The following is a 7,492-nucleotide window of genomic DNA, read 5'->3' on the forward strand; positions in this document are numbered from 1 at the left end:
TCTATCAAATTTCCTCTTATGGCAAGCCCAAATGGAAAATGTTATACTAGAAAATGGCATCGAAGACTTCCTTGATGGCACCAACATTGCTCCTCCTCAACAGATTGGATAATCCACTGCTCTCAATCCTGATTACACCAATTGGCGTCGGAAAGATCGACTAATTACCTGTTGGATCTACTCCTCCTTTACTCCAGAGATAATGTCTCAGATCGTGGGTCATACAACGAGCTTTGCTGCTTGGGGAGCACTTCCAATGATGGATTGCATTCTCAAGGTCAAGAGTCTCACGAACCAACTTGTTGTGGTTTCAGAACTAATCTCCGATCAAGATCAAGTGTTGTATCTTCTTGCTAGCCTCCGTGCCGATTACAACTCCTTTGTAGTCTTCATTACTTCGAAATCCAAAGGTATCTCCTTTGAACATGTCACAAGTCTACTTCTTGCTCACGAGTCTCGCCTTGAGCAAGAGACTACCATTGACGAAACAACCCTGATTACTACCAATGATGCTTATCGTCAACCTCCACATCGAATCAGGAATTGCACACCTTCTGTTCAAGGAAATTACTCCACCAATGGTGTCCCCACCCATGCTTCTCGTGGTTCTTTTTCTGGCAAGAACACAAACTCAGGATCAAGAATCACTTGCCAACTCTGCCTTCGGCCAGGTCACAATGCATACAATTTTTATAGGTGCTTTGACCCCAACCTTCCTACTTCGAATGCTTTGGCCCCGACACCATCATCACCTATTTCTGTCATGATTGGTAACTCTACTATGGTAGCTGATGATTCTTGGTTGGTTGGCTCCAGTGCTTCTCACCACTTTACTCCCAACTCTGCCAATCTTGATTCCCACTCTTCCTACATTGGTTCTGACTCTGTCAAAGTTGGGAATGGTAATACTCTTCCTATAATCTCATTTGGTTGTTACTCTTTACCAACTTCTTCTCATACTTTTCGTTTACAAAATGTGTATCATGTTCCTAAATTGTTTACTAACTTGTTATTTGTTTCCCAATTTTGTCTTGACAACAATGTGTCCATCGAATTCTATTCCAATATATGCCATATCATGGATTTCCAATCAAAGAAGGTGTTGCATCAAGGTACCTTGTTCAAGGTCTTTACACTCTTCAAGCAGCCAACTCTCTCAAAGTGTCAACCACTCCTCATGCCTCCAAGTAAGCCTTTCACACGACTGCTCTTCGACCCACTTCTTGTTTTGCTTTTCATGTTCAATTTCATGCTGTAACTCGTCAGCCTGTAACAATTTGGCATGCAAGGTTGGGTAATGTGTAAACAATGTCCTCCAGCAATGTAATTCTTCTCTTTCATATAATAAGATAAAAATATTGTTTGTTCAGCTTGTCAATGTGCCAAAAGTCACAGGCTCCCCATTTTCCTATTTGATACACATGCCACACGACCCTTGCAGCTCATTCATACAAACCTTTGGGGTCCTTCACCTACTCCTGCAACAGATGGGTCACATTACTTTATCTTGTTTTAGATGAATTTTCTAGATTTTGTTGGCTTTACTGTAACGCCCTAGTTAGCCAAGACAGTTACACTGTGTATTTTAAATAGTGCTTAACCCGCTAAACGAGTCATTAGGCCATAAACATGCATATAAATGTGATTAATGGTCCAAGGTTAAAAATTTCGGTCAAAAGGAATGGATATTTCATTAAAACATTAAACTGTACATGGGATCCCATAATAAACGTTTACAAAGTTGTTTATAGTTCCAAAATGGTCATTACAATTCAAAAGTTACAATCTGCCGACCTAAGTGGCAAAAGTAGGGTTTAACTCTAGTTCCTCTGAGAAACCTTGTCGTGGTGGTCAAGCGATCGCATATGTACACGTCGCCACCTAAGCTCTCTAACTCATGGCTGGTCCAGCTTTTCTTTCCCTTTACCTGCACCACGTAGCACCTGTGAGCCAAAGCCCAACAAGAAAACTTAAACATGCTCATAAGCACTGAATAACACATTTCCATAACATAATAGACATGCCAGTAGTAATAACCCTACCCATGCACGCATATCATTCATATAAATGACTACAACGTCATATGGGACCAAGTGCCCTAATAATTGATTAACAGAATCGTATCGCAGCCCGTTGCCCAAGTACGTGACTAATAAATCATACTGGGGCTCAGCGCCCTAGGATCTGGGACTAATAAGTCACCCTGGGGCCCATGGCCCTATCCTATGTATAACCAGCTTTGGAGCTGGCCCAGTGTACCTGATGCTTTAGTTTTCTACGACCATTGGGTTGGTCAAGTGTATAAGGCGCTCCTGATTAGGTCTAATCATATCGACCAGCTCTCAGCGCGCTATTGCCGCCATTGACTCATAATTCAATGCTTTACGACCAGCACTCAACGCTATTGTCGTCCTTGACTGATAAGTCAATGCTTTACGACTAGCGCTCAACGCTATTTCCATCCTTGACTAATAGGTCAATGCTTTTCTCAAGTATATAATGCTAACAGACATTCATCATATAACAAACATCCATATACAAAGCATTCAACATGCTTTAATCAATCATTCATAGGCATAATAATAATCATGCGCATTTACAGGGGCCAATGCCCAATCAAAAATATATTCAGCATTTGAGCCAAGCCCTAATCATGTATGTCACATAATAGGTGCATTTTTCTTACCTCATGTACGAGTGTAATATAAAATAAGAACGACCCCCGAGCACGATCCTGATCCTGAGCCCCTCGCGGTAACCTAGTCATAATCAAATATAAGATCCCGTCTGGTATCCCTGTTTTCCGCCTGTAACACGTGGCATGACCCAATGGTTCCGTGGGCCCTCTTAAAGAGGTCCAGGCCCATCCTGAGCCCAATGAGCGGGGAAGGAAGAAATCCTGATAGCCCAATCATCATCAAGCCCAATAACGTTCGATGGGCGCGGGCATAACGAAGGAACCAAGACTAAGATGCAAGCCCGACTCATCTTCCTGGTCCCAACTTACCTATATCCTCCGGGATGCCAATGAGGTGGTAGAATAACTATTTGATGGAGATAGACCTTATCAAGAGTCTAGGGGAGATATTCAGTGTCACAATGTCCGTCTTGGAAAATGAATCTGAGTCCTGGTGAACGAACCAGGACCCTGGTAAGTAAATTGGGACATTATTAAACAAACTCGGACCATACGTTTGGATAGGGCAAACCTGATCTTCCCTGATGCTAACATGTCCCCAAGAAATCTGGAAGTTGGTCTCCTCAACTAACCTGCAGAAGAGGGTACGCACGTAACGTACACTGTTCCTAGGAAACAGTACTGCCACTACTCTGATAGATCCTGTCCCCAAGATCTCCTTAGAAGCCCACGCGGACCAGTCCAAGCTAACGTACAATGTGCAACTGTAAGGCTTGGCCATGCTTGAGCCGGCCCAATGGGCCCAAATTAACTACATTTTATTATGTAATATTCTTTGTATTATGGCTCCATTAGCGAGCAAATCATGATTGCATCCCTATTGGGCCCGGATTAGCTCGGCCCAAGCCCACTGCACTTGACTGCCTATAAATAGGGCCAGTTGTGCACTGTAGCGAGGATCCCAGATTTTTTCTTGTAAGCAATTAGTATGCAAAAACTTGTAGAAAAATCCATTGTTAAAAGCTCTCTAATGCTTAATACAAATGACTTGTGGACTAAGTCTCATTAACGCCCCAACCACATAAAAACCTTGAATGTTCATCTCTAATTCTTTCATTTCAGCCCTCACTTCTAAAGATATTTCTAGTTTCCGAAAAACTCGGTAAATATTTTGGTGCTTTCATTGAGAGCTGAAGGAAGTTTGAATCGATCTCGATCATCTGTAAATATGGTGAACACCAGGCACATCGTATTTGATCCTGCTAACCAGCAACAACAAGACAATGGAGAACCATTGCCCAACCAAACATTTCCTCAAGACCAACCCGAGGCTACGCTATATCAGGGGCCTCTGCCCGAAGATTCCTAGAACTTCGGGGATGAGGGTGACTACGAAGAAGGCTATTACAAGGAAGATGAAGAGGAATATGAGGATCACGAGGATGGAAGCCTCGTTGATCCTGACGAGAAGGACATGATTCCTAAGCAGGAGGACCCAGAAAATTCGGAGGTAACCTGCCTGAGACAACAGGTCCTGGATCAGGAAGCCAAGATAGCTGAACAAAAAGAGGCTACCCGCAAAATGCAAGAGTCCCTCCAAGTTCTTCAGGCCTTCATTGCTGCCCAAGGATTGGCAGCCAATTCTTCAGCCGTTCCACCTCCAGGAACGCAGTCGCCTATCCCACCTATCAGGATTGGTGTAACCAACAACGCTAGCCCCATTCCTCCTCCGGAACCACATCCCGAAGCCGTCCCGTCAAATCCTGCTCATGAGAAAGGAAAAGCCAAAATGGTCGATCTTGTGGGAAAAACAAACCCCCAGAAGAAAGCTCATCTCTTTCCAAAAATAGGGGCTAACCCAAGGAAATTCCCTAGGAAAGAACGGATGAATCCTGTCCCAGGACGGGATCATCCGAAAAATCTGTAGGGGAAGCACTCACAGGGTATTAAGCCCCAAAATGTCCTGATACAGGACGAATGGGAATGACGCTTTTATCCCAGCGCCTTCGTGAACAAGGGTCACGGAGGGCACAAACGTGAAGAAGAACCAGAAGATGTCAGTTCGGGGGACAATACTTCCCGAGTAGACTTTCATGATGGCCCTAACATTCGAAAGGAACAGGCCCGCAAGGAGAAGATTCACCCCCAAGGAGGCGACTTGAGGAATAACCTCAATGACAGAAGGAATGAGAGAGTCCCCCTGGACGATGGAATGGCCAGACAGTTCATGGAATAGCTGGCCGCTCATAAGAAAGTCACGGACCGCTTGGTCCAGAAGCAAAAAGGCAGAGGTTCCGATTCTAAAAAAGAAGAAAAGGAGCCATGCGCCAAGCACATACTGGATGATCGTAGCTCATACCGGAAACGCGGACCCCAGAGATCACCTGTCCTGCTACAATTGTCTGATGATCGTAGCTCGCGTCTACGACAATGACAAGTGCCTATGTTTGTCGATCACTCTGGATGGACCCGCAGAAGAATGGTGGAAGAGACTTAAGCTGGGATCAATCCAATCTTGGTTTGGATTGCAGTCAACATTCCGTAAGCAGTTCGTAGCCACCATGAATCTGGACATGCAAGTCAATGCGCTAGCTAATGTCAAACAACATCCCACGAAAACCCTCAGGGCTTACATCTAGCGCTTCACAGAGGAAGCCTAAAAAACTAAGGTGGACGACGGACAGTGCCTGTGGCTCTCGAATCCGGAATCAAAGATGGATCCCCTCTCTGGGTTGACATGCAGCGCAGCAAGGCGGCCACCCTTGAAGAGTTCATCAGAAGGGCACAAGGTTTCATCAACTGGGAGGAGGCCCGAATCCAAGCCTTTGGGTGGCAGCTAGCAACCCAGCCAACCGCCCAAACCTTCCCCGGATACAGAGTGCAGTATCTGACAACTATCTATCTGGCACCCCAATGGCGTCCGGATTCGCTGGGACCCTTGTGATGCCATTCATGACCCCGACGGTCTATGGGCCCACTTCAACAAGGTACGCTCCGGCTTCGTCAACCCCATTTTTCGGGTACGGAGTTGCACCCATCGGGTACAGTTCTGCTCCCGGCATTGCCCAACCGCCTCAAGCCAGAGGAGTTGAGGCAAGCATAAACTCCTCCCGGGGAAAAATATCGGGCAAGAGCCAGAACCGATCCAAGCCATCAAAGAAGGGAATAAAGGGTTATGAGCCTCAATACATAGAATATACCAACCTGGCGGACACCCGGGAAAATATCTACCTGGAGACGAGCAACATAGTCCATTATCGGAAGTCAGCCCCCATGTTTAAAGGGGGAAAGAATTCGAGGGACATCAACAAAAGGTGCACTTACCACAAGGACGTGGGTCACACGACCGAAGAGTGTCGTCAGCTGAAGGATGAGATCATCAACTGGGACATCTCCAGCAATGGGTCAGGATGCCAACAGAGGTTCTGGGACTGCCAGCAATTCCCGAGCAACCTATGGCCCCAGGTGAACCTGGATCGTACCGAACTCCTCATGGAGGGTACGCTACATGCCTCTCAGGGGGCCCAATAGTGCAAGCACCTGGACCCGGAATGCCATATCCTCCCGGAACCGCGCCTCCACGAGTAGACGATCACATGGCCACCGTATCAGGAGGCCCTCATCTAGGAGGGCCATCCCGGAATGATCAGAAATGATACCTCAACGAAATCGAGCATGACCATGAGGTATGCGCCTTGGTCCAAACTCCGGTCTAGCGCCCGAAGTTAATGAACCTACCCATCACGTTCACAGAAGAGGATGCCTGGAACATTCATTTCCCGCACCCTTTGGTCATTGATGCCTAAATCACCAACAAAAGGGTATCCCAAGTGTTGGTAGATGACGGGAGCTCCGTCAACATACTGTTAAAGCCAACATTCACAACAATCAGATTGACAGAGGCAGATCTGGCCTCATGCCCAACACAGATCTACAACTTCAATGGGGATTCATTGCTCCCGATGGGTAAGATCCAACTACCTCTGACGTTGGGGAACAAGGTTCAGGGTTCGTTCAAATATTGCACTTTCGTAGTGGTAGACTGCCTCACTGTGCACAACATAATTTTTTGTCGTCCCGCTTTAGTCAATTTTGGCGCCATCACGTCCGTCCGTCGTCTCTACATGAAGTTCCCAGGCGATAGTAGAGGAGTGGGAAATATGCGGGTAGATCAAAACAGCGCCTGAAAGTGCTATCACATCTCCTCCCGAACAGTCTACATGGTCTGCGAAGAGCCTCTTGAAGAGGAAAACGCTGATCCAATCCCACTACCACAACCAGCATGGAGGGTGGTCCAGGAGGAGGATGAATTGAACCCGCAGATAGAAGTGGATAAGGAATTAGAATCCTTGGACGAGGTGTGCATCTATGACAGCGGCCCGACCAAAGTAATCCGAGTAAGATGAAACCTGAACTCGGAGGTCAAGGCTGCCATAATTGCTCGGGTGAAGGAGAATTGGGATGTCCTGGCCTGGTCTCATTCGGATATGACCGGGAGTGACTGAAACATCATATGTCATGCCATGAACATTGAAGTAAATGTAACTCCCGTCTGGCAGAAGTGAAGTCCCCTAGGGGCGGAGAGGGTAGAATCCCTCAAGTTAGAAGTCGAGAAGTTGTCCTCGGTCAACTTCATTCGGGAGGCCCTGTATCTCGTTTGGCTGGCCAATCTGGTGTTGGTACCAAAGCTGAATGGGACGTGGAGGACTTGCATCGACTTCACCAATCTTAACAAGGCCTCACCAAAAAATTGCTTCCCACTGCCCCCGATTGACCAAATGGGGGATGCTACTTTCGAATATGAGTTGTTGAGTTTCATTGATGCCTACTCTGGCTACAAACAGATCTCAATGC

The sequence above is a fragment of the Humulus lupulus genome, chromosome 1 (assembly GCF_963169125.1).
Source record: "Humulus lupulus chromosome 1, drHumLupu1.1, whole genome shotgun sequence".
NCBI lineage: Eukaryota > Viridiplantae > Streptophyta > Magnoliopsida > Rosales > Cannabaceae > Humulus > Humulus lupulus.